At 45.4% G+C, this 27,958-nt stretch overlaps 1 long non-coding RNA gene across 5 annotated transcripts; it reads right to left on the bottom strand.

The window, feature by feature from the left end:
- Nucleotides 1-101: 101 nt before the first annotated feature.
- On the bottom strand, nt 102-27,769 carry LOC120698820. Of its 5 annotated transcripts, none has more exons than XR_005685024.1 (6): nt 27,589-27,769; nt 27,452-27,500; nt 26,112-26,402; nt 24,658-24,955; nt 566-697; nt 102-383 (listed from the first exon to the last, which is right to left on the bottom strand). It is a non-coding gene; the product is annotated as an uncharacterized LOC120698820 (long non-coding RNA). The 5 variants fall into 5 exon arrangements; XR_005685022.1 differs by having other exon boundaries at nt 24,658-24,722; nt 24,813-24,955; nt 26,112-26,400; nt 27,452-27,768; XR_005685025.1 differs by lacking the exon at nt 27,452-27,500.
- Nucleotides 27,770-27,958: the final 189 nt, after the last annotated feature.

Below are 27,958 nucleotides of genomic sequence, written 5' to 3'. Positions count from 1 at the left end.
TACTCGAGAAACAAGTCTCAAGTTGAAAAAAATGTGTAGCTTTACAACTGAGCAACAAAATTCAAATTTGATTGTACCATTACGTTGGGCTCGACAAAAACTTTAAAATAAGATCTCACTTCAATATGTTTCGCTCTCTTTACGCTGAGAAGCATTTTTGTTAAAGGTTGAAAGCATATTATAATAAGTCATAAGCAATTTACAATAAGTGTACAAGAAAATAATGAACATGATTCAAAACAACATTGTTGCTTCGTCGAAACAGGGCAAATCGAGATGAAATCCCTACAAAAAGTGGCATTTTGCTTCACAGACCACGTAAAGTGGTTATCATCTCATCATTGTTTAATTGCTCCTCTTATCCACGTTGAAGTAGCATTTTACTTCATAGATAGAAAATTCATTTTAGTGAATAAACTAATGAACTGCTCAATTGACCGGCCAAAACAACCAAGTAATGATAAAATAATGGAACTAGCAGTAGCATCAGTGCATCACTATAGCGTGAAAATAAAAATCCATAAATCTGATGTCTGAAACCTTGCTGAAGTGCTAATCTGCTTACCTACCCAAGTTGATGATGATAGCCATTGTTGTTGTTGCAGAGACAAAACAACTCCCGCGGCTGCTGCTACTCAATCAAACAAGAGGAATTGAGCTGTTGTTATTGCTGTTGCCCTAGAGCAGATAGGTGAAACTGCAGTAAATTGTAGACAATCTAATCAGGCGGTTTACTTCAAAACAACATTGTTTCTTTACCGAAATAGAGCAAAATCAAGATGAAATCCCTGCAAAACTAGCATATTACTTCATAGATGTCACATCCCGAAAAATTTACCAAATAAATCACACGCTAAATAATTTTTCAAAATTTCTTTTCATCGTTGAGCTCAAAAACCCCCCATAAACCCCGGATCCTATTTTCCGGAATCTCCCTCTGTTCTAAGTGTCCGATTTCCAACCCCCGACCGCTTCCCTGTGGCCTCGTCCGCGCGCGCACGCGACGTTGCGCGTGGCTGACCGGCGCCGCGATCGCGGCGCGAATCTCTCCATTTCTCTCTCCATTTCTTTTTTCCCTTTTTCCATTTTCTTTTCTTTTCTTTTCTCCATTTTTCTTTTTCTTTTTCCCTTCCTCCCTTGTCCTCTCTCCTTCCTCTGCTCCCGAGCGCCGCCCGACCCGGCTTCCCCCTTCTGCTCTGCTCGTTCCCACGCGCCCCCCGAACGCCCGCTCGCCCCTGACCCGCATGTAAGGATCGATGGACCAAGAGGGGGGTGAATTGGGCCTTTTTCAAATTTCTAAAACAAATTATAGCAACCTTAACCTATGCTATACTAGTAAGGCTCAATTCACCAACCGGCTAACTAAGCAAACTACACAAGCTATCAAGGATACAACAAGATATGGAACTAAGCAAGGTAGAGCTAAGTTATGATCTCTAAGGTCAAGCACATGAATAATTGCATGAAAGTAAGTGCTTGAAATGAAAGAGTGGGCAAGAGACAACCGGATTTTTTTCGTGGTGTCGATGTGTTGGCACACATCCCTAATCCACGTTGTGACACTCACTAAGAGTCTTGTCACCTCCCATGTCACCGAGACGAGGGCGCTCACTAAGAGTCTCCGTTCACCATCCCGGCGTGGTGGAGCTCAAGCCACGTACAAACTTCTTCGGGCTCCCACAATCCTTGGCAAGCTCTGGAAGAAACACTTTCAATCACCAAGATCGCCTAGGTGCTGCCAATCACCAAGAGTAACAAGCTAGGGCCTTCACTTGAGCAAGAAACGATCACCAAGAACGGATGCACACAACCTTCTCTCTACTCAAGTCCTTAGTCTTGCTTCTTCAATGATTGACTGAACAAATGTGTGGAATATGAAGCTCAAGGTGGCTCTCAACTATAGTATGAGTGTATAAATGTTGTTTGGTGTCAAGAGAGAGCAAAATGACCCATTGGAGGGGTATATATAGGCAGCTCACACGAATAGAGCCGTTGGAGAAAAGCTGCCAGAAAAGTACTCAACGCCGGTTAATCCGACGGCCCTCCAATAGTCAACGTCGGTTTAACCGATGAATGTAAACTGCCCATTTGGAAAACTAGCCGTTACAACTTGGGCAGATTAACCGACGTATCATCGGTTTAACCGGTGAGTGTAGTTGTCCACTGATCAACTGAAAAACCAACTCTCTGGACAACTGCACCGACGTTAACTCAAATCCTTCGTCGGTTTAACCGGTGAGTTTAACTTCTGAATCCCCTAAAAAAACCAACTCACTGGACAAATGCACCGACGTTAATTTCAAATATCGTCGGTTTAACCGGTGTATATAACCTTGAAACACCCTGGAAAACCAACCTTATGGACAACTGCACCGACGTTAATTTTCATATCGTCGGTTTAACCGATGTATATACTTGTCCAGACTCTGATAACTGCGTTTAACCGACGTATAGAAAAATGGAGTCGCCGGTTAAACCGGTGTATATACTTTTTCTGATTTTGCTTTTTCTGATTTGAGTCTTGAATGAAATCCAAATATTCTTGAGTTATAAGTTGAAAACCACTTATTTGAACTTCTTTAGAACCTGAGTGACCATAGTGTGCATCCATTTTTGATTGACCATGTCCATGCTCAAGTTACTTAGCCTTAACCCCTCTTAATAGTGCGACCTCTACAAAACTATAAAACCTATACTAACCTAAGTGTCCTTCTCAACCTTACGACACTTAGGACTAGAAAGATCCTTAGTCTTGATATATATTTGAGTTGAATACCGAGATCGCCTTTTTGAATAATGAAATTAAGGGGCCTCTTTAACATATGACCAAATGAGCGATAATGATTCATTAAGCTGCACAAACTCATTAGTCACAATAATGGTTGTCATTAATCACCGAAACATACCTAGAGGGCCTAGATGCTTACAATCTCCCCCTTTATGGTGATTGATGACAACACAAACATAAATAATAACGAGAGAGCGAGAAAGATAATACAGGAGAAACTCAAGCAAACTCGAAAGAGAACCAAAGAGCTCAACGGCTCAAACGAAATCCATAGATATGTCTCAAAGCACAACATACTCAAGAGCAAATATACATATCCATGAACTAACACCAAATGAGATATAAAACATCAAGTCCTGTAACTATGAGCTCTTTCTAGCTCTACCCTCCCCCTGACTCCAACTCCCCCTAACTCTCTCCCCCTTTGGCATCAAAGCACCAAAAAGGCGAGCTACGAGTCCGGCTGTCGCGGTACGGCGAGGAAGCGGTCCGGGTCGTCGTCGTCGTCGTCGGACGGAGAGTCCTCGGTGACGGACGGGAGCTGAGGGTCTAAGCTGACTGGAGGTTTAGCTGTCGTGGAGGCTCTCGTGCTAGCACTGCCTAGAAGAGGGTCCGTAGAAGTGGTAGCTGGGTCAGCAGAAGAAGTGTCAACATCTGAAGTCGTGACTGCTGAAGCTGCCGGCTGCGTCGACTGCGGAACTATAGACTCCTCTCCTCCTCCCCCTGAAGGTAGTGTCTGTGGTACGACGGGGAGAGCGACTGACTGAACTGCCGACGGTGAGTCCTGAAAGAGTGTAGTCGCTGGCAGTGGCGAGAAGAGCGGACGACCGGCAGACCCAAGGAGTGCGGACATCGAGAACGTGGTCTCCGGTGTCGCTGAAGTAGCTGGGGCTGAAGTAGGGGCTGGAGCTGGAGTGACTGCAAGCTGAGGTGCTCCAACACCCTGAAGTCCTGGCTGCTGTGGGGCGAGTCCGGTGTGAGTGTAAAGCTGTGTGATCATCCCGAACATCGCCATCATGCCCTGCTGCATCTGCTGGAACTGAGCGTCTGTCCTCTGTGAAACTCGGTCAATGAGCCCGACAAAATGCTCCTCGGCTGCAGCACGCTCTCGGGAAGCCTCCCTCTGAATGGCTGCAAGCTGAGCCTCATGGGCTCTCCTGGCCTCCTCCTGTGCTATCCGATCCTCTCTCTGCTGAGTGACAAGCTTCTGAAGGAGAGATGTGAGCTCGGATGGCTGAGTCACCTGGGACTCTGAGACAGTAGCAGCTGCTGGTGACGAGGGAGCTGGCTCTCTGGACCCTCCTGCCTCGTGGTCGTGACTGGCTGGTGCTACAGGAAAGTACTCGTCGTCCTCGGAGGAGTCTGACTCAAGCTCAGACCAGTGTATCTCATCATCTCCTCCGGGAAGTTGTGCCTCTGCTGCCAGAAGTGCCTCGTCCTCCTGTGCTACTCGGGCCTGCGCCTCAGGTGATAGCTGTGCCATAGCAGCTCTCTCGGCCTGTCTGCCCCTCCTCCGGTCCTGGGGAGCCTCATCCTGACGGTATATTGCACTGATGGGTGACTCAGCTAGCACGATCATAGAACATATCTAATTGATCCAATTAGCATAAGGAAACTGACATACAACACCCATCCCATCAGTGATCACATCCTCGATCTCAGCTAGAATAAAGTCCACTATATCAAACGACTCGTGAGTGAGGATGTGAAGTAGTAGCAGCTGCTGCAGGCCAGTGAACCCCTCTGGGTAGCCACTCCTCGGTAACAAAGTCCTCCGGAGGGCCATGTGAACTGCGTATGCCTCTGGAGTCAGCAGGCTGGGGACTCTGGCATACGAGGCAGGAAACGGCTGGCGGAAGCACTGAGAGATCGCCTCGTGAGAAGGTGCAATCCCGCCAATCATCGCTCTGCGCGGTGGATCTGCATCTCCGTATACCCTCTCGTGCAGGGAGACATCGACTAAGTCGACTCCAAGGATCCCTGCAATGGTCGCCCTCGACAGACCAAAGACCTGGCCTCCAAACACGAAGTGCACGGCTCTGCACTCGGGAGCTATCCAGGCTGTGGCATAGAACACTCTGACCCAGTCCTCGATATATCTGTTCTGCTCCATCTGAAGTAGCCTGGGCAGACCTCTGAAGTGTGCAAAGTGCTCTCTGACGTCTGCTCCCCCTGCGGCTGTCCTCAGAGAGACCCAGTCGAGCACCCTGTGTGGGAAGATCATGTGGCCCCGCCTCTGGTAGGTCTCGTAGAAACTGGCCTAAAGGAGCGTCCAGAACCTACGGTCAACCCTGCTGTCGCGTGTCACGGGGAACCAGTCCTCCTCTGCTACACTCCACCTGAGCCTCTTGACCTTCGCCGCATTGGCCTTGGTCAAGTTCTGGACCAGCACACCTGGCTCCAGACGCACAACAGTGTCCAAACGGAACACTGCTCGCTCGGCCTCTAGGGCCTCGGCTCTGCGAGCTGCTGTTGTGGACCTGAGAGGCTCCTGTGGCTGGCGATCTCCTCGCGTCCTCGGTCCAGTGCGACGCTCGGTCGCTGGCGAAGACTCTCCTGCTGGGGACGTCTGCTGAGTACGGCCAGAACGTCGTGGAGTCGGTGACCCCTGAGCACTCTCTCACTGGGACTGCTCTGACTGCGCTGCATCTGAATCTGCATCTGACTCTGAGCGATCTGACTCTGCAGCTGTCTCAGTCGTGGCCCTGGCACCTTGGACCCTGCCCATACCTCTGCCTCTGCCTCTGGCTGGCTGCTCCCTGATACTGAACGGACGAGCACAGCCTGATGCCTGCTCCTCGGCGGCCTTGGCCACCAACTCGGCCCTCTCGGCCTCTCTCTCTGCACGGGTCCGCTTGCGGACGGGCTTCTCGACCACAACCTCCTTTCCCTTCCTCTTCTCGCGACCCATCTCGATCAGACAAAAGATTGAACACCTCGCGAGCACTGAGCGAGTGATTTAATTGCGGAGCAAAGTGAACGGCGCTGCTGCGTGGGCGGCTCTGTGGCGGTCAGCGGTAGTTCTGTGCGTGGCGGTGGCGCTGAGGCGCACGGCGGCGGTGGCGCACGCGAGCGGCAGTGGCTGTGCGTGAAAGGAGCGGCGCGGAAGATGTAGGCGAGCGGCGGCGCGGAGACGGGTAATGAACGGGCGAAAAAGTGAGGGCTCTGTGCGCGAGCAAGAGACATATGACAGGTGGGCCCCGCGATTTTCCTTAACGCCGGTTAAACCGATGCTTAGGTTTAGAACGCCGGTCAATTGCATCGGTTCAGTTTACCCGAGACTCCAGTAGATATTCATCTGAACGCCGGTTGATCCGACGATATGCATTTTGAACTCGCCGGTTGAACGCTGCTATCACCGGTTGATTGTTAGGTCAGATCTGAAATATGTTCACCGGATGATCCGATGCTCTGACAAATGCATACGCTGGTTGAACGACTGGTTTTGACTGAGCTGAGACAAAACTTAGTAACGCCGGTTAAACCGATGGGGAAAGATCCATTAAGCGTCAGTTTAACCGGTGAACCCGAAAAACCTTCACTCAGCTCACTCTTCTAGGCTAAGTCCAATAAACTTATAAAATTCAACTAAACTCAAGTTAATGGACTTGCATAGGCGACTATACCCCTCAAAATAGTTAGGATAGCATAGAGCTTAGTAGTTTTTCTTTTCAAACACAAGGAAAAGCCGCAAACCGAGACAAAGCGCCAAATAAAATGTATGAGCCATGTCATAGGAATATTGAAGATAGAAAGCTTCAAACTCATCATGACATGACTCACTAGACAATAACGCACCTAACACTTTGCTCTTTTCACTTTTCATGAATTAAGATCTTGCATATGAAACAAGTCTCATTTTCATCAAGTGATCTCCTTTGTGACCCTTACGCATGCAATGATGGTGCAAGCTACAACCACATGCAAAAGAAGAGTAAATATGAAGTGCACATCTATATGACAAGGAAATGCATAACAAGAATTTAAGTTCTACTTGTCAAGTTTGAACCCACGGGAAGCTTCTTCATGATGAGCCTTTCTACAAGCCTAGAGGAAAACAAGTGGACCACCACCTCTAGCTAAACCCATGCTCATCACTATCTTACCATAGTTAGACAAGTGTCCTATATGTATGCATTTTTCTATATGACATGGCAACTTACATGACGTTTGCCGCATCTAATACATTAAGCTTATTCCTTAGCCTAACAAATGTACTCTCGTCTAATGGTTTTGTGAATATATCCGACAATTGCTCCTCGGATCTCACACCTTGAAGAGATATGTCTCCTTTAGCTTCGTGATCACGCAAGAAGTGATGGCGAATATCAATGTGCTTTGTGCGAGAGTGTTGAACCGGATTTTTGGTAATTTTTACGGCACTTTCATTGTCACAAAGGAGTGGTATCCTATCTAGTTTCACACCAAAGTCCAAAAGGGTTTGCTTCACATATAGGATTTGGGCACAACATGCACCGGCCTCTATATATTCCGCTTCCGCGGTGGACAAAGCCACGGAATTTTGCTTCTTACTCGACCAAGAAACTAGAGAACGCCCAAGCAAGTGGCAACCCCCGGAGGTACTCTTGCGATCCACACGGCTTCCGGCAAAATCCGAATCCGAGTATCCCAAGAGATCTAAGCTAGCGCCTTTGGGGTACCACAAGCCTATGCTTGGGGTGTGCTTGAGATACCGAAGGATCCTATTTACAGCCGAGAGGTGTGATTCCTTTGGGTTTGCTTGAAAGTGGGCACACAAGCACACACTAAACATTATATCGGACCTAGATGCGGTAAGGTAAAGCAAAGACCCTATCATAGAACGATAGAGGGATTGATCAACCGGTTTACCGTCCACATCCAAGTCGAGATGCCCATTGGTTGCCATGGGTGTGTTGATCGGCTTGCATTCATCCATCTTGAACTTCTTCAAGATATCTTTAGTATACTTTTCTTGATGGATGAATGTCCCTTCCTTTAATTGTTTGACTTGAAAACCAAGGAAGAAGGTCAATTCACCGATCATGGACATCTCGAATTCCCTAGACATTGTGGCAGAACCGCCCGACGTAAACCGGCTTAAGTGCGCTAACCATCATTACAAAGGTAATTAGGTTTAACTCGCACAGCAGACGGAGCACATCGGAGGTCCGTCGGGTAAATTCCCGATAAAACCACTTAAACCTGGATCGAACAAAGCAGCATAACTCACGCGAAGGTGAGTCCAGAGATTACAACACCACACAATACATTACACCACAGGGTTTAACATAATAGTAGAATTACAAACCAAGTTCCAAATTTAATAAAGTACTTTTCAAAGCCAACATATAAGAAGTTCACCAGAGTTCTTTATTTTAGCGGAAAAAAACACGAGAGCTAATGACGATATTGGTGTCACGATGAAGCCTGATTCATGACATCACTCGTTCTTGTCATCGGTGGCCGGGGACGTATTCCACTCCACGGACCAACCAGGCGGGAGAGTGCAAGGCCAGGTCAGACTGGCAAACATGTCCTCCAAAGTATCTCCTGAAATAAAATGAGCCACAAGCAAGGCTGAGTATACTAATACTCAGCAAGGCTTACCCGACTAGGATATACTTAGTCCTTTAACTAGACATGCAAGGCTTTTGGCTTGAGGGGTTTGTTTTGCCTAAAAGCAGTAAAGAGTAGATCCTTAATTGCAGGTTAAAGTTTTCAGGTTCTAGTTCAATTAACCATTCTAGGTGAGCATCTATCCAATAACATACATGGTGAAAACAATTATCTTTTATCATCCAATCAACCATATTCATCATCCTCATCTTTCACTTCTTACTCTATGTGACAGAAGGGTTAAGCAGTCTCAATAACCGGTGAGAAACGGACGATTCGAATCAAATTTGTTAACCTGGCCAGGCAGACCTAAACACACGCATGGGAACAGAGTCACCCACGCAACAGTTCCCTTCAATTCCCGCTTCACGGAACAGGCCCACCGCCCTCAAGTACAGCAGTACGACGACTCTGTACTCGCCATTAGCTTGATGTGAACGAGTTCAAGACGGTGGGGAGTATGTTCCGGCCTCGGTTCAATCCAGTACTTAAGCTTACTGATTACCATATTCTCGGCATGTGATTAGTACGTTCAAACGCTTAACCACCACTACCACACACTGCGGCCTTATCACTTTTCACTAAACAGACGGGGCATTCCGAGTATCATGACCCCGCCCGTAGACCTTATAGTTGTAGCAAGTAGTAAACAACCAACTCCTATAATTTCTCGCAAGTGACAGGAAATCACTCGACTTCTACCGAACCATTAGCATAGCTAACTAACGACCTACACATACTAGTGTTCAATCATCGGTACCTAGGATCATGCAACTAAGGTTCCAGTCAACTCCTGTAACTTAAATGCACAAGTAGATAGGAACAATAATAAGTTGCATAATTTAAAATAGAGGGACATGCTCCGGGGCTTGCCTTCCTGGGCGTAACTGGATCTGGGCTCTTCCGAAATCGGGTTCGGGTCTTTAGTAACTTCAGTACGATTCACTTGAGCTTCACGATGCTCACTCTCGGACTCGGGCACCAGCTCGTATGCTCCGTCAGCGAGAGTGGTAGTATCTATATGAGATACACATGGGTGAGTTGTTGTGATGATAACAACTTATACTTGCTTCACTATAAAGTTGTAATTCAAACAAAACCCAAAGTTAAAGAGTGAAACACTTCCATTCATATTTTACTGGGCAATCTTTTATAGAGTAGTAACTCAACATATCTAACTACACAAGACATCATGATCAACAGCACAAGAAATCTATACTAACTTCCTAAACAAGTGGGAGTATTTCCTATAACAATTAAATCATGGTTGGTTAATAAATCAACAACTCAGCACACATACAGTAGTAAATTCAACAAAAATTACATCAAACAGAAGTTAAACAGAACTAGCTATCCTGCATAATTCATCCCAAAACTTGTAGCCAATTAACCAGAACAATTCATGTAATCAGACAACTCTTAGAACAAGTTTGAATTATACAGGTTAGACCAGAGTATAAAAGAAGCTCAAACTTTAACAGTAGGTCTATAAAGGGATGAGTTAGCTACTGTGAATTGTTCATGATTTTATCTGCAAATAATTAATTATGAGGAAATAAACAAAATGGACATCATATTTATAAGATTCATTTTTAGCTCCTGTTCTAGTCAACAATTGGGACTCAAACTTCATGGACGAGTTAACCTATTCGAAAAGAATACTCATAAATATTTTCATGATTTATCATGAATAGAAACTATTTACCATAGTTAAAGTCTACTAAACAAGCATTAAATCAAATAAATAGTTAATCATGAGAACTGACCACAAAATTTTTATAGTAAGACTAGAGTCACATGAACATCTCACCATAAAAATTTCACAGCAAGACATGGCTTCAAACAATAGTGATGGAAAAGATAAAACAACTAGTCTTTATGTACCTAGTGACACAAATCAATTTGTACAGCAAACACTTTCAACAAACACCCATTATATTTTGATTCTACTGCATAGAGATTTTCATAAGTATTCCAGAACAACTGGATTTGCTATTTTACGAATTTTCTACGAATTTATATTGAATTTCAAAGTTTACAGCTGGAAATAACAAAGAGGTCCTTAAAGTACTATTCATCTGAGTCACAGTCTATTCAAACAACCCCCTGGATTTTCTTGAATTTCAACCCGAGGTCCCTGGCTGGGGTTTGGAACAGGGGAGGCGGCGGGCGGCCAGATTCCGGCGCTTGGGGTTGTCGGCGGCGAGGGCCTGGTGGGGGAAAAGCAAGAGGAGGACGAGCTCTACCTCGGAGTGGCTTTGGTTGGGGCTGGGATGGCCGGAGCGGGCGGCGCCGCGGTGAGGGGCGGCCGGCGGCGGACTGGGCCTGCGGCGGCAGCGTTCTGGCGGGCTTGGGCGTCGGCGAGCGGGTTGGGGAGCACCAGCGAAGCGTGAGGGAGCTAGCTGTGGGGTCGGCTGGGCGCGAGGAAGGCCGGAGGAGGGAGCTCCGCGGGAGCCTAGGGGCGGCGGCGCTAATGGCGGCGGCGGCTCTGGACGCCGCAGGGAGCTCGGTTCGGCGCTTGGAGCAGGGAGGGGAGTAGAGGGGGAGGTAGAGGGCTCGTTTGCGAAGCAAAAGGAAGGGAGGAGAGCACGTCAGAGGGCGCAAGCGAACGGGGAATTGGTGCACGACACGGCTCGGTGTGTTCGTCGCCGTGGCGCGTCGACGGCCGTCCTCGGCGTGTGCGCTGGGAGATGGTGCCGCGTGGAGAGGCCGAGAGGCTTCGGGAGAACCAGGGACGGGACGCGGCGAGGGCACGGCGTGTGGCCGGCGGAATTGACTCGGACGGCAACCATGGCTCGGCCAGCACTGAACAGAGGAGGGAGAGAGAGAAGAGAGAGAGAGTAGAGAGAGAGAAAAAGAGATTAACTGATTCAAATTCAAATTTTTCTCAAAAAATCCTTTTGAAACATGGAAAACTCTAAATACGAAAGTTGTAGAGAATTTAAAAACCTACAACTTTTATTTCAGGAAAAAGTTTAATCGAGCAAATGTTTAAAGTTATTTTAAATTTTCGAAAACTACAAATCAAATCACTTATCATTTCATGTAATTTTTGTCACTTTTACCCCTAAGGTTCAACTAGACATTGATTAATCTTTTCATGGTGAACATGTCTATTCATTTTCATATGCCTAATTGCATTGGTGTGAAAGTTATTTGAGGTTCCTGACCTATGCACATAAACACACATACACATACACATACACACATATATTATTTTCCAAAAAGGAATGCATAATTTGACTTTCTCTTGTGTTATTAAACATGAAATCACATTTAATATTTCTTGCCTACCATTTTAAAACTCTGAGATCTCACATACATCATGGTAGCAAACTCATGGCTTAGTAAATCATTAGTTGAGCCAAAGATAATATCGTCAACATAAATTTGACAAATGAAAAGATTCCCGTTGACGTCTTTTGTGAACAAAGTGGTGTCCACCCTCCCGATCTTGAAGCCTTGCATGATTAGGAAGTCACGAAGCCTCTCATACCAAGTCCTTGGAGTTTGTTTGAGCCCATAGAGTGCCTTGTGCAACCTATAAACATGGTTAGGATTTCTCGGATCTTCAAAACCGGGAGGTTGCTCAACATAAACAAGTTCGTTAATAACGCCATTTAAGAATGCACTTTTCACATCCATTTGATATAATTTGATATTATGATATGAAGAGTAAGCAAGAAGGATGCGGATAGCTTCAAGTCTTGCGACCGGAGCAAAAGTTTCACCAAAATCCAAACCTTCGACTTGAGAGAACCCTTTTGCCACAAGTCTTGCTTTATTGCGTATCACCACCCCATGTTCATCTTGCTTGTTTCGGAAGACCCACTTGGTGCCGATGATGTTCTTGTTTTTTGGAGAAGCTTCGAGGACCCAAACTTCATTGCGGGTGAAGTTGTTCAATTCTTCTTACATGGCCATCACCCAATCCGAGTCCTCAAGTGCTTCCTCTATGCTAGTGGGTTCAATACAAAAACAAACGAGTAATGTTCGCAAAATGAAGCATGCTTAGAGCGAGTTCTTACTCCCTTGGAAGGACTACCAATGATTTGACCAATTGTATGATCCTTGGAGATGCGGCCATGATTCACTAGCAGTTCATGCGTGGATGTTTGTTGAGGTGGATCATGGGTGACTTGTGCTTGTGGTGTAACATTTTGCTCTTCTTGTTCTTGGACTTGGGGTGTTTGCGTTGGCACATTTTCTTGAGATTGTGGATCATCTTTTTCTTGATCTTCATCCACTTGGGGTGCCATGGAGGTGCTTGGTGTAGACGAGGAAGGTCCTCCCCCTTGATCATTGCCTTCAATCCTTCATGCACCTCTTCCGGCTTGATATCCCCAATGGACATCTTCTTCAAAGCTTCATCAATCTCCTCATCACCTACATTGTCATAGCCAACAACCTCTCTTGGGAGCCATTAGATTCATCAAACTCCACATCACATGTTTCTTCAACTAACCCGGAGGTTTGATTGAATACTCTATATACTTTGGAGTTTGATGCATAACCAAGAAAGAATCCTTCATCACATCTACTCTCAAACTTACCGAGCCTTTTCTTCTTATAAATGAAGCATTTGCAACCAAAGACTCGAAAGTACGATATATTTGGTTTCTTCCCGGTGATGAGCTCATATGGCGTTTTCTTGAGGAGTCGGTGGGGATACACTCGGTTGGATGCATGGCAAGCCGTATTGATTGCTTCCGCCCAAAACTTCTCGGGCGTGCCATAATCATCCAACATTGCTCTTGCTAGAGTGATTAGTGTCTTGTTCTTTCTTTCCACCACTCTATTTTGTTGAGGTGTGTAGGTGGTGGAGAATTCATGCTTGATGCCCTCTTCATCGCACCATTCTTCAATCTTCATACTTTCCGGCTTGGCATGCTTTGCATAACTTGTTCTTGTCAAATGTGACGTACTTCAAGCCGGTGATCATCCCTCTCTTGTGGGCTTTCTTGAGGTTGCTCATGCCAATATGAGCAATTCTTCTATGCCAAAGCCACCCAAGAGACGACTTGGTGAAGAGGCATGTCACGGAGCTTGTTTGCTTTGAAGAGAAATCCACCAAGTAAATGTTGTCATGCCTAAACCCCGTGAATACCAATGACTTGTCTTCTTCAAGAGTTACTACAACACCATTCTTGTCAAAGGTACACGTTAGTCCAAGATCACATAATTGAGCAATTGAAATAAGATTAAAACTAAGTGCTTCTACAAACAAAACATTAGAAATAGATAAGTCTTTTGAAATTGCTATTCTACCCAAACCTAAAACTTTTCCCTTGAGTTATCACCATAGGTGACATGTTCATGGTCGTCGGGGTCTTCAAGAGAGGTGAACATGCTATCATTGCCGGTCATGTGTTGAGAGCAACCGCTATCAAGTACCCAATGCTTTCCGCCGGCTTTGTAGTTCACCTACACACATGAGAATTTCACTTTTGAGTTTTTGGAACCCAAACAAGCTTTGGGCCTTGCACATGTGTGACAAGAGCTTTTGGGACCCAAAGTTGCTTGGGGAGCTTCTTCTTTGACTCCTTAGTGATTTTGCCAATGAATTTGGCCTTCACCTTGCCCTTCACTTTACTCAAAAGAAAATGGTTATTTTGAAACATTGATGAGTAATTCTTTGGTAAATTGGGAAGAGGGCGTGATGGTAAGGTGCACTCCCTAGTGTGGTGTCCGGTGACTTGGCAATGTTGGCAATATGAACCAACTTCCTTGATGAAGCTAGTCTTGATCTCCGGAAAAGAATTAGTGCCTTGATTTGGCTCCGAAAATGAACCAAGACCTCTCTTGCCATAGTCACGAGCATTGTTGAAGAGAATTTCCTTGTGGATGTATCTACTCTTTAGAGCTTCTCCACACTACTCTTGAGGCTAGCCACTTGATCCATCAATTCCTTTTCCCTAGAAGGAGCAAGCTCGGGCACAACATTAGTAGCACTTGCATCAATGAGTAAGTCATCACATGAAGTAGAAGCATTGACTTTTTCAATATTTTTATTGAAAGAGTTCTCAAGACTTGGGTCAATAGCTTCATAGGCAAATTCAAGTTCTTGATATTTGTGAGCCAACTTTCTATGCTCTTGTTTAAGTTTTTTGTGGCTCTCTTCAACTTGCTTAGCAAGTACAAGTGACTCATTGTGCTTTTTGAGCAAGTCATTGTATTTTCCAAGCAAATCGGAGTGGGCAAGCTCTAACTTGGCATGAGTGCTCTCAAAAATCTTGACTTTGCCATTTTTCCTCTTGATAACGGATGTATACTCATTGATAAGGTTAGTAAACTCATAAGGGTTAAGCTCATCATCACTATCATCTTCACTCTCACATACCTTAGAGTTATCTTTGGCCATGAGGCACATGGGAGGTGGAGGTAGCGAAGGTTCTTCATTGGTGAGAGCAATGGTGACAATGTCTTCTTCATTACTTGAATCTTCACTACATGAGACATCGGTCACTCATTCTTGTTTTTCCACCAAGAAGCTTCTCTTGGTGTGGCCTTTCTTCTTTGGGAAGAGCTTGGTCTTCTTGTCATGCCTCTTCTTCTTCCCAAATTTCTTGTTCTTCTTTTCATCTTCATCATCATCGCTTGAATCATGGCGATGCTTGCTCTTGTTGTCCTTCTTTCTCTTGTCCGGCTTGGGGCAATCGGGAGAGATGTGACCTTTTTCTCCACAATTGTAGCATGTTTTGTGCTTGACATCTTCCCTTGGCCGGAACATTCTTCTTTTAGGGTCAAAGTTGTAACCCTTCTTGTTTATCTTGTCGCTCAAGCGTGTGAACTTTCTCATCATGAGAGCAAGATCTCCATCTTATTCATCATCGGATGAGCTTTCATGATGATCTTTTTTCTTCATTGCTTGAGCTTGATTCTTGCTTGATCATCTTGAGCTTGCGATGCTTGTTGGCCTGGGTTTTGAGAGCGATTGTTTTGCTTGTAGTTGGCTCTTCGGACATACCAAGGATACCCATTTCATGAGCGCGAATTTCGCCCACAAGCTCTCTCACTTCCATCGTATCAAGATTCTCCTTTTGAAGCATAGCATTGATGATGTTGTACTTGGGCTTCGGAAGGAGCATGAGAATCTTGCGGTTGATGGAGCCACTGTCAATTTTAGATACTTCAAGAGCATTAATGTCCTTGACAATGACATTCAAGCGAGAATACATATCATTGCAATTTTCATGAGCTAGCATCTTAAAGAAATCATACTTAGCTCTAAACAAGTGATATTTTTGCTCACGAACTTTTGTGGAGCCTTCATGAATTTCAATTAGCTCTTTCCAAATATCACTTGCCAAGTCCATGCCATTTACTCTAGCAAAGACTTCCTCACTAATGGCTTCGAAAATTGCATTTCTAGCCTTGGCATTCCACTTTAATTGTTCCGAGCTGGGAGTTCCGGTGAATCCGGTCTTTGTTGCTAACCACACTTCGAGGCAATCGCATCAAAGTATGCGGCCATGCGAACTTTCCAATAAGCAAAGTTCTTGCCCTCGAAGTGAGGCGGCGAACCACCCATCTTGGCCATAGCTCTAGGCGGTGAAGCCTAATGATCCAAATGAGCAACGAGGCTCTGATACCGCATGTAAGGATCGATGGATCAAAAACCCCCATAAACCCCGGATCCTATTTTCCGGAATCTCCCTCTGTTCTAAGTGTCCGATTTCCAACCCCCGACCGCTTCCCTGTGGCCTCGTCCGCGCGCGCACGCGACGTTGCGCGTGGCTGACCGGCGCCGCGATCGCGGCGCGAATCTCTCCATTTCTCTCTCCATTTCTTTTTTCCCTTTTTCCATTTTCTTTTCTTTTCTTTTCTCCATTTTTCTTTTTCTTTTTCCCTTCCTCCCTTGTCCTCTCTCCTTCCTCTGCTCCCGAGCGCCGCCCGACCCGGCTTCCCCCTTCTGCTCTGCTCGCTCCCACGCGCCCCCCGAACGCCCGCTCGCCCCTGACCCGCATGTAAGGATCGATGGACCAAGAGGGGGGTGAATTGGGCCTTTTTCAAATTTCTAAAACAAATTATAGCAACCTTAACCTATGCTATACTAGTAAGGCTCAATTCACCAACCGACTAACTAAGCAAACTACACAAGCTATGAAGGATACAACAAGATATGGAACTAAGCAAGGTAGAGCTAAGTTATGATCTCTAAGGTCAAGCACATGAATAATTGCATGAAAGTAAGTGCTTGAAATGAAAGAGTGGGCAAGAGACAACCGGATTTTTTTCGTGGTGTCGATGTGTTGGCACACATCCCTAATCCACGTTGTGACACTCACTAAGAGTCTTGTCACCTCCCATGTCACCGAGACGAGGGCGCTCACTAAGAGTCTCCGTTCACCATCCCGGCGTGGTGGAGCTCAAGCCACGTACAAACTTCTTCGGGCTCCCACAATCCTTGGCAAGCTCCAGAAGAAACACCTTCAATCACCAAGATCGCCTAGGTGCTGCCAATCACCAAGAGTAACAAGCTAGGGCCTTCACTTGAGCAAGAAACGATCACCAAGAACGGATGCACACAACCTTCTCTCTACTCAAGTCCTTAGTCTTGCTTCTTCAATGATTGACTGAACAAATGTGTGGAATATGAAGCTCAAGGTGGCTCTCAACTATAGTATGAGTGTATAAATGTTGTTTGGTGTCAAGAGAGAGCAAAATAACCCATTGGAGGGGTATATATAGGCAGCTCACACGAATATAGCCGTTGGAGAAAAGCTGCCAGAAAAGTACTCAACGCCGGTTAATCCGACGGCCCTCCAATAGTCAACGTCGGTTTAACCGATGAATGTAAACTGCCCATTTGGAAAACTAGCCGTTACAACTTGGGCAGATTAACCGACGTATCATCGGTTTAACCGGTGAGTGTAGTTGTCCACTGATCAACTGAAAAACCAACTCTCTGGACAACTGCACCGACGTTAACTCAAATCCTTCGTCGGTTTAACCGGTGAGTTTAACTTCTGAATCCCCTAAAAAAACCAACTCACTGGACAAATGCACCGACGTTAATTTCAAATATCGTCGGTTTAACTGGTGTATATAACCTTGAAACACCCTGGAAAACCAACCTTCTGGACCACTGCACCGATGTTAATTTTCATATCGTCGGTTTAACCGATGTATATACTTGTCCAGACTCTGATAACTGCGTTTAACCGACGTATAGAAAAATGGAGTCGCCGGTTAAACCGGTGTATATACTTTTTCTGATTTTGCTTTTTCTGATTTGAGTCTTGAATGAAATCCAAATATTCTTGAGTTATAAGTTGAAAACCACTTATTTGAACTTCTTTAGAACCTGAGTGACCATAGTGTGCATCCATTTTTGATTGACCATGTCCATGCTCAAGTTACTTAGCCTTAACCCCTCTTAATAGTGCGACCTCTACAAAACTATAAAACCTATACTAACCTAAGTGTCCTTCTCAATCTTACGACACTTAGGACTAGAAAGATCCTTAGTCTTGATATATATTTGAGTTGAATACCGAGATCGCCTTTTTGAATAATGAAATTAAGGGGCCTCTTTAACATATGACCAAATGAGCGATAATGATTCATTAAGCTGCACAAACTCATTAGTCACAATAATGGTTGTCATTAATCACCGAAACATACCTAGAGGGCCTAGATGCTTACAATCTCCCCCTTTTTGGTGATTGATGACAACACAAACATAAATAATAACGAGAGAGCGAGAAAGATAATACAGGAGAAACTCAAGCAAACTCGAAAGAGAACCAAAGAGCTCAACGGCTCAAACGAAATCCATAGATATGTCTCAAAGCACAGCATACTCAAGAGCAAATATACATATCCATGAACTAACACCAAATGAGATATAAAACATCAAGTCCTGTAACTACGAGCTCTTTCTAGCTCTACCCTCCCCCTGACTCCAACTCCCCCTAACTCTCTCCCCCTTTGGCATCAAAGCACCAAAAAGGCGAGCTACGAGTCCGGCTGTCGCGGTACGGCGAGGAAGCAGTCCGGGTCGTCGTCATCGTCGTCGGACGGAGAGTCCTCGGTGACGGACGGGAGCTGAGGGTCTAAGCTGACTGGAGGTGTAGTTGTCGTGGAGGCTCTCGTGCTGGCACTGCCTAGAAGAGGGTCCGTAGAAGTGGTAGCCGGGTCAGCAGAAGAAGTGTCAACATCTGAAGTCGTGACTGCTGAAGCTGCCGGCTGCATCGACTGCGGAACTATAGACTCCTCTCCTCCTCCCCCTGAAGGTAGTGTCTGTGGTACGACGGGGAGAGTGACTGACTGAACTGCCGACGGTGAGTCCTGAAAGAGTGTAGTCGCTGGCAGTGGCGAGAAGAGCGGACGACCGGCAGACCCAAGGAGTGCGGACATCGAGAACGTGGTCTCCGGTGTCGCTGAAGTAGCTGGGGCTGAAGTAGGGGCTGGAGCTGGAGTGACTGCAAGCTGAGGTGCTCCAACACCCTGAAGTCCTGGCTGCTGTGGGGCGAGTCCGGTGTGAGTGTAAAGCTGTGTGATCATCCCGAACATCGCCATCATGCCCTGCTGCATCTGCTGGAACTGAGCATCTGTCCTCTGTGAAACTCGGTCAATGAGCCCGAAAAAACGCTCCTCGGCTGCAGCACGCTCTCGGGAAGCCTCCCTCTGAATGGCTGCAAGCTGAGCCTCATGGGCTCTCCTGGCCTCCTCCTGTGCTATCCGATCCTCTCTCTGCTGAGTGACAAGCTTCTGAAGGAGAGAGGTGAGCTCGAACGGCTGAGTCACCTAGGACTCTGAGACAGTAGCAGCTGCTGGTGATGAGGGAGCTGGCTCTCTGGACCCTCCTGCCTCGTGGTCGTGACTGGCTGGTGCTGCAGGAAAGTACTCAGCGCCCGTGGAGCTCGCCGGCCGACCGCTCCACGGTCACCAGCCACCACCGCTCCACCGCCTCTCTCGGCCTATAAATAACCCCCTCGCGTCGCCCACCACCACCACAACGCCGACCACCGCCGCTAGCCACCTCCCAAGCTACGCAGCACCGCCGCTCCGAGCTCCTCCGCTCGCCGCCGCAGGCCATCGTCGCGCCGCCTCCTCGCTCCATTCCAGTCCAAGGTGAGGGGGGCAATAGAATGCCCTCGCCTCCCTCGACATTTCCCCCCTAACCCTAGCCACTGCCGGGCCTCGCAGTGCCGCCGCAGCACGCGCCGGCCGCCGCCCGCTGCCATGGTGCCGCCCCTATAGACCGCCTCTGCCCAAATCAAGAGGGGGAAACGATTCCCCGCGGACCCCTTCCCCTTTTCCCCGGCTCCCGCCCGCCGTCGTGCCCCAGGGCCGCCGGCGCCCCGATCCCCCTCCCCTATTTTGCCCCGTCGAGTGGTAGAAGAAGGAGGGGCACAATTGCCAAAAACCCCCTCCCCTTCCCTCTATTCTTTTAAGAGTCCTTCCACCTCTCTTAACCTTTTGCAAAAGAAACCCTTCCTTTTATTTTTATTCGAAACCAACCCTACCACCTTATGAGAACATTTATAAATAAGCCCCCGTCCTTTCTAGTATGCCCTAGATATTTTTGGAAATTACAATCTAGTCCTTCCCTTTCCAAAGCTAATTACAAAGAGACCCCTGAACCCCGGTTTAACCCTAAACCCCCTCTGACCTATCATTTCATGTGCCAAACAATCTCCGATCGAACCAAAACTTTACCACGCCTCTCATGACATAGTTTTGCCCATGCCACTAGGAAACCACCCTAAAATATTACTCCGAACCCCATATCCTAATTAATTCCGATTCAAGCTCAACGATAAAAACTTTGATTTCCTTTTCTTGATTGTGTGTTTGTTTGTATATGCCGTAGACCACGGTGTAGACGAAGGAGAGCCCGTCGACGAGCAGTACTGTGAGCAGGCGAACGAGGACCAGTTCTGCGACCCCGAACCTGAAGGACAGTACTTCGATCAGGACCTCCCCGAAGGCTTCGAAGACGGCAAGTTCAATCCCATCCTTTGATGCATGCTTTTGTCCTAGTTTTTATAAACACAACCTATTGGCCTGTTTTACAAAATTGCATATATTTTGCCTGCTGAAAACACGGTTGGATAGCCACCCCTTGATTTGTTATAACCATAGTCACAAAATTCCTGGGTCGACCGGGTCGAGGAACGGGGTCGAGGGTCGAGGGTCGTCATTTTATAAAATTGTGGTACGAATGGGGTATACATCTATGGAACGATAAATTATTATGTGGGACGCGACCCTGATTCATCGGGGTCGATATCTTCGGGTCGAAAAAGACAAAAACTATATATGTGCTACTAATGAAGAAACTAATCTGCACAAGCATATAAGAAACATATAAAAGAGTACATTTAGACCATGCTACACGTACTCAGCTCATTGTCTAACAAAAACCACACCAATCCACTGTCCTTAACCTCCTTATCCCAATTAAATCTGCTAGTAATGGGGCTGCGACCCCTTTCAAACCGGGACACGATCCAACCTTGAATGGGACACTGACCCTCTTCGACCCCGACCCTCGAATCGGAACGACGTTCCCGGGTCGAGGGACGAGGCATCGACCCCGAATCCTGTGACTATGGTTATAACCATTCCTTGACCACCTAGATTAATGTCTGAATGTGTTGTGTTTGGACGTTAATCGCTGCTAGAACGCTTAGGATCTCATACTCAATACAACTTGTTTTATAAAGAAAATGCATGTGTGTGGGAAGGGATAAAAGTGGAATTTTCGAAAAGATAAGTCTAGACGGGATGGATGGCATTTCTGTGTGATTTGCCGTTTGGTGTGCTTGTGCCTGTGTGGCAGAGCAAGGAAGGGAGATATCCATCTTGTCACCCCTAAGGACCGAGTTGGTGTGTCATCTCACCTAACTCCACTATCGTGCAAACCACTCGACCGTTGTATGTGCAACGGCTTAGCATAAACCCCACTAGTTAGTCTGATAGCCATCAGGAGAGCTGAGAGCAACGGGCAATCAAGGAGAAGGGATTAGCTCTGTGTGACTTATGCCCGGTTACAACCTCTGTGATAGGTCAATGACCCCTTGGTGGATCTCGTGATGGCTAGTCAGGTCTAGCTAAGGTGGGTAATGGGTTTGTTGGGATCTGCACCGACACTAAGGTGATCGAGTTGCGGTACCCTGCTTATGGGTAAAGTTGCACACCTCTGCAGAGTTAAGAATCTATTCGAATAGCCGTGCCCACGGTACTGGGCGAGTTACGGTGTGGTCACATAACTAGTGTTTATTTTGGGATGGGATGGCGTGAGTTGTTTTGGAAATGTGTCCGGCAGTTGTGCCGTGTGCTACGACGGATGAGGAGTCCGATAGCAGCTTAAAACTTGTATCCTGTGTGGATCAACCCCTCGTGTTACTCAGTACAAGAAAACAGGTTTTGGAAAATGCTTTCTTTCAAATGAACCCCTGCATAAAATATTGCTTTCCGCAAATCAAACCCTAACCTTATCCTTGATTTACCATGTGCATTATATTCTGTTTATACCCCCCTCCGTGGGTGTGGTTGGACTTGCTGAGTACGTTTGTACTCACCCCATTCTTAATTTTTACAGAGGAAGACCCAGACTTCGTTCCAGAGGACGTTGAGTAGGGTACCGTCCTGCACCCAGCCTTGCCTGTGGATTTGGGTCACCCGCAGGAGATTCCGCATGGCGCAAGACTCTGATGACCCTCTTTTTATAATTAATATCGTTGTGTGGGTGTGGGTTGTAATCCTCGCGATAGTGGCGCTTCTCTGCTCACTACCGCGTAGAGTTGTATGGTAATGAACCATCTGATGTAATAAATGTGTCATCAGCCTCCTGGACTGATGTTTGTATCACATTTAAGTCTTCTCTTATGAGGGGACGCTTCAATAGAAAACATCCAAATAAAAGTAGTCTTCTCATCTCATTATTGTTTAATTGCTCTTGATAAAAGTTAAGCTGCAATGCCTTCATCTGCGAAAGATACTAGAAAAGCTACTATGCAGGTCAAATAAGATGGACAAAAGCACATGAGCTAAAATTCATTTTAGTAAATAAATTAATGAACTACTCAATTGACCAGCCAAAGCAAGCAAGCAATAATAATTAAATAATGGAACTAGCAGTAGCATCACTATAGCGTGAAAATGAAAATCCATATACCTAACATTTGAAATCTTGCTAGAGTGCTAGTCTCCTTACCTACCCAAGCTGATGATGACTGGCATTGTTTCAGCTGTGGTGACTGTAAGGATCACCGGGGTGTCCGACCCTAGAGGGGGAGGGGGTGAATAGGGTTGCTAATTCGCTTTCTAACCTAGGGCTCAAACTATTTGCATAAGATAAACCTAACACGTCCTACACATGCTAGTTATTACCAAGATTTATCTATGCTACTCTCTACTTACCCCAAAAGACTTACAACCTATAGCCAATCATAATCAAACTAACTAGGAAAGTAAATGCACGCAAGATAGAGTAAATGCGGAAACGTAATATGGTAAGTAAAGTGGTAAGGGCAAGAGGGATGCAAACTCCCGAGTAGACACGGTCATGTAACGTGGTTCGGCTCAAACGCCTACGTCCACGGGACACCGAGACTCTTCCGATCACCGTCTTGCACTAGGCCACCAAGGCGCACCGGCAAGCAAAGGCAAGTGCCCACAAGACACCGAGTCTCGTGCACCGCCACCGTCTCTCTCGGTCACCCGGCCGAAATCCACTACGGAGCTTCTCCACCAAGGAGGGGGTCTCCTCTTCCCCCGTACAAAGTGTCGTCACCGCTCCACACCAAGTCGGAGGGTCGTCGACGGGAATGCTTTGCTTGCCTCGACAAGACTTCTCTTAAGCTAGCACTCTCAAGAACTAAGCCTATAGAAGTGCATAAAGCACTCTCTCAAAGCTTCTTACAAGCTAGATATGACACTAAGCTTTGCTAGGATGGTTGGAGATGATGATTTGCTTGGGCAACACTTCCTTCAACCTTTTTGGCGTCCAACCATATGCAGCAACCGGCCTTGGGGGTATATATAGCCCACACACCCCAAAAGAGTCGTTGGGAAAGGCTGACATAATTCCTGAACGCCGGTTGATCCGACGCTCCAGTTTTGTCATCACCGGTTCAACCGGTGAATGCTTTTTCCCGGCTACTAGCCGTTACTGCTCCAACGGCTACTTGATCAATTGTACCGACGCTCTTGAAATCATCGTCGGTTTAACTGGTGAGTGCAAGCTCAGAAACCCCCGAAAAATGGAGTCTCTGGACAACTGCACCGACGCTCAATTTGAGCATCGCCGGTCTAACCGGTGCTGAACCCTAGCCTTAGCTTCTGGATCCGTTGCACCGATGATACATCTTTTCCCATCGTCGGTTCATCCGGTGCACTCTGTTGACTTGGTCTCTACTGAGCCCATTGCACCGGTGAGTGTAATTTGCCTCACGTCGGTTTAACAGGTGAGTGCAAATTATCTCTGTCTTGGTCCTTTCGACCTGATTTCTTCGGGGTTTTGCATCTTTTCATCCCTCGGACCTATAAGCCTGATAATGATCATCTTAACACATATATTAGTCCAAGTGTTGTGTGTGTGTCATCAATCGCCAAAACATTATATTGAAATATGGCATGAGAGGCCATTTTCGCTACAGTGACAAAACAACTCTTGCCGCTGCTGCTACTCAATCAAACAAGAGGAATTTAGCTGTTGTTACATATAAGAAAAATGCTTATTGTGAACCATATTATTGCCCATCTATAATAATATTATTATCTAATTCCTACATATAGATTGCCTAAATGCTTATGTTTTTTTAAAAAAAAAAATCAAGTTCACCCAGCAGCACTGAAAAAATATCAAGTTCTTCGACTCTGAATAAAGAAATGAACAAGCTTATGGTTTTAAAAAAAATGCTTAGAGGAACTAGGGTAGCTGGACTTAATGACATTCAGTTCTAGGAGAGGGAGTCCTAACAGATACCACTAATAATATTTCATCAGGTTCACCTCCATGGCTCAATTTCAAAAATGCTAAACCATGATATATAAATTGCTTAACTGTTATTGGAGAATTGCTAAAGTCCCAAGCTATAATTGCATAACACAATTTATTAGTCTAAAACTTGCTAAAGCGCCATAAGTAAAATGCTTAGTTGTAACTAGAAATAATGCTTAACTAAAAATGAATGTTTGCTTTAGAAATTAATCAGTAGAACCAAAAAAGGAAAAATCATCGACATATCAAAGATTGCTAAAACAAGAACACAAAAATGCAACACCACAATGGACAAGTTTCTTAAAGAGCTCACAGTGTAAAGTTAAGCATCACTGGTTTTGACTGTTACACCATTGTATGAGCTCATTCATATTTTGTCTGTAGCAAAATTAGTTTTTTCAGGAGCTTGAGTATGGACAAGCAAAGAAATGTTGTTTTTTAAAAATCTAAGAGTGAATCAAGTCTTACTGCATCCTCTGGCAGAGTAATGTAAACCATGGTTCGTCCTTTAGATATTCACAAATCATTTGGGCAGCCTCCTTCCCTGTAGATGAAACAATAGAAGCACCTCTATTAGAATATTTGTGCACGTATGCACAAAATTAGAGCATCTGTAAACAATACGAGTGCTTTATTTGAGTCAAGAAATACAATGATTCAATTGAGTAGGAAATAGCTAAGTACTATGTGAATGCTTGGTCTGACTGTTTTAAAGTTGCTTACCAAATATTATTAACTTGCTAGCTCAGCACCACTTAAATACAAGTTCAATACTATAAAATTACTTTGCTACTACATAAGAATGTGACCATGACCTCTAAAATTACCCAAAAAAAAGTGTAATGCTAATACGCACTAGTTGCTGCAGTTTGACAGGGAAGTGATATGGATAAAAGAGCCGAGTAGGCTAGCTGCATAATGTGTATAGAAAAAAAAAACAAAGCTGCATAGTCTAACAACCAAATTTTAGTTTTTTTATAAAAATTAGGAAGCGCACTTGAAAAATAAAAGTATGACAGCGTGAATTAAATTTATCCGTGCTGTCATGAATGTTTGCCAAAGAGCCTGATACCCCCCCCCCCCCAAACCAATACAAAAAAGGAAGTACATGTCTAATGAAAAGAGCAACATATGGGATCTAGTAGGAATGCTCCTATTTCTTTGTGATAATAGTTCAGATCATGCTTCAAAAACTGAATAATAGTTTTTTGCTTTTAGATCTAGTGGGAATGCTGCTATTTCTATACAAAATACTGAAAATTACATGTCCAATAACATTATCGAATGAAGTAAACTATATTATTTTTTCAGTGCCATATTATCGCCTAATTAAAAACCACATAACTGCCTAAATTAGTCCATATTATAGACAAATGAATTTTGAATATGTACTCTCAAGATGACTGCACATATAGCATTAACTCCTATGTGGTCAGGCTAAGGAACTAGGTTCTGTGTTAAATACCAGTGCTAATAGTTGTATATTACCTTGCACTTTAGGCAACCAATGAAAATGAATTCTAAAATTCTAAATTAAACATTGCCCAATGAAGTAAACTATTTTGGCAGGTTAAGAACCATATTATTGCCTAAACAGAACCATACTAATGCCTAATGAAGTATATTTTTTGATAATGCAGAACCATATTTATTTCTAAAGTTCCTATTCATTTTTATTTCCTAATGAAGTAAAATGCTATATACTAAAATGTATCGTTGCCTACTGAGAAAACAAGAAGCGGAGAAAAAAAAGAGAGGTTGATATACCACATTACTCTATTTTTAGTTGATCAAAGAGCAGATTAATAATCAAGAGATGTCAGATATGTCAGTTTCTAAATCTGCAATCACTAGACAGCAGCTGATTGCACAAACTCGTGCCCTCTTTAATTTCTTCTCCAACTCAGCTCATATCTTTGTCAGAGCCAGAAGACGAGCCTGTGCTATCCGCCTTGATCAGTGAAACCCCGCGCTGCAGCCACCCGGCGAAGCTGAACCCCAGCACGGGTTCTTTCTGCACTGGCGCCGCCGTCGGGCGCACTCTGAACGCCAAGACCTCTGCAAAATCAACTGGATGTGAGCGTGAGTGTCCCACACCCAAAAGTTAGTCGACAAATCTGATGCAGAGGATTTTAGGTGCGCAGAGCATGAACCCATCGAAAAATCTATGCTTCACTTTCCTCTCCTCCACATCGAATACTTGCCCAAATCCAAATGCGGATGCTGATGACTTATGTGTTGATCATTAGTAAAAACATGGGGTGAATGAAAAAAAATAATTGAACTATGAGGGCCAGCTCCTGATCTTAAATACCTGTTCTCTGCTATATTTACAAGTCCTACTACCTGTGCTGGTCAACTAGATCAACCTATCTACCCAAAATCGCAGGACTAAACTGAACTGAAAAAATAACGGAATTACAGTAGTTTAGTAGCATGTTTGCATGTTTACATGTGAAGTGTGTTATGGAAATGAGCTGGCCCATATGTTAGAATAGGTGAATACAGTGGAGAACTATAAGGGCTAGCTCTTGACCTTAATTACCTATTCTATACTGTATTTCGCTGCTGCTTGCATTGGTTCAACTAGATGAACCTATCGACTTAAAATGCAGAACTACTTGTAACTGAAATATAGTAGTTCACTAGCTTGTTCATTAGCATGTTTAAATGTCAGAGGAAGTGCCACTGAAAATCAAGCATTGTTGGCTCATTAGCGTGGAGGCACATACTTGACCCACACATCTTAATATCTAGCAACTAGGTATACTGTTCCGTGGATTGTGGAATAAAAATGTGAATGAAATGCAAACAAAAACCGGCAAAAGTCCCTGCTAATTGATGCGAAAAAACAACAGGATGTGAGCACGGGTGTGTTCCTGACACCCCAATGAACATGTATATGCTAAAAAAATCCTTGCATCTGCACCCACCCAATGCAGAGGATTGATGTGTGCCACGATTCCCAGCAGTTAGTGCGCGAGCATGAAATCCCTATCCCTTGACCTCCCCAAAAACCAGAACAAACCACAAAAATTCCCCAGAAATCAATGTGACGAGCTCGATGCAGAGCATTTGGGGGTCGGGGAGGGGGCGTATGAACAAACCTGTCTAAATCAACCACAGCAGATGCCCTCTTCGGATCCCACATGCGAACTGATGATCTCCACCCAACACGAAAATGCAGTCAAAGTCGATGCGGAAACATGGATGTTCCAAGGTGCGAGAAGCGGGAATCTCTCACCTGGGCCTAATTTGCGCCGCCGATCCCTATACCGTCGTGGGGGGGGGGGGGCAGCATCCGGGAGTGCACGCCGCCGGCGAGGGGGATGCGAGCGTTGCAGCTGAACGCATGGGGAGAGAAAGGAGCCCTAGAGAGAGGATGAGAACGAAATGAACATGTCTGAGAACGACTCGGTGAGAACCCATGTGGGACTGTTATTCACGTGACCTGCGCACGTGTCGCTCGGGGCCGTGCGACCTGATAAAAATACGGCCGGCTGTTATGGAGTCATTACCAAATAGTATTGACCCATGAGCTACCCAGTTCCTGTGAATACTCAATACGGCAGACCTAATACAGAACAATAATTATTGTGACATACAGAAATAAA

The sequence above is a fragment of the Panicum virgatum genome, chromosome 3K, assembly GCF_016808335.1.
Source record: "Panicum virgatum strain AP13 chromosome 3K, P.virgatum_v5, whole genome shotgun sequence".
Taxonomy (NCBI): Eukaryota; Viridiplantae; Streptophyta; class Magnoliopsida; order Poales; family Poaceae; genus Panicum; species Panicum virgatum.
The sequence above is the reverse complement of the archived record's forward strand: the minus strand, read 5'-3'. Positions and strand labels throughout refer to the sequence as shown.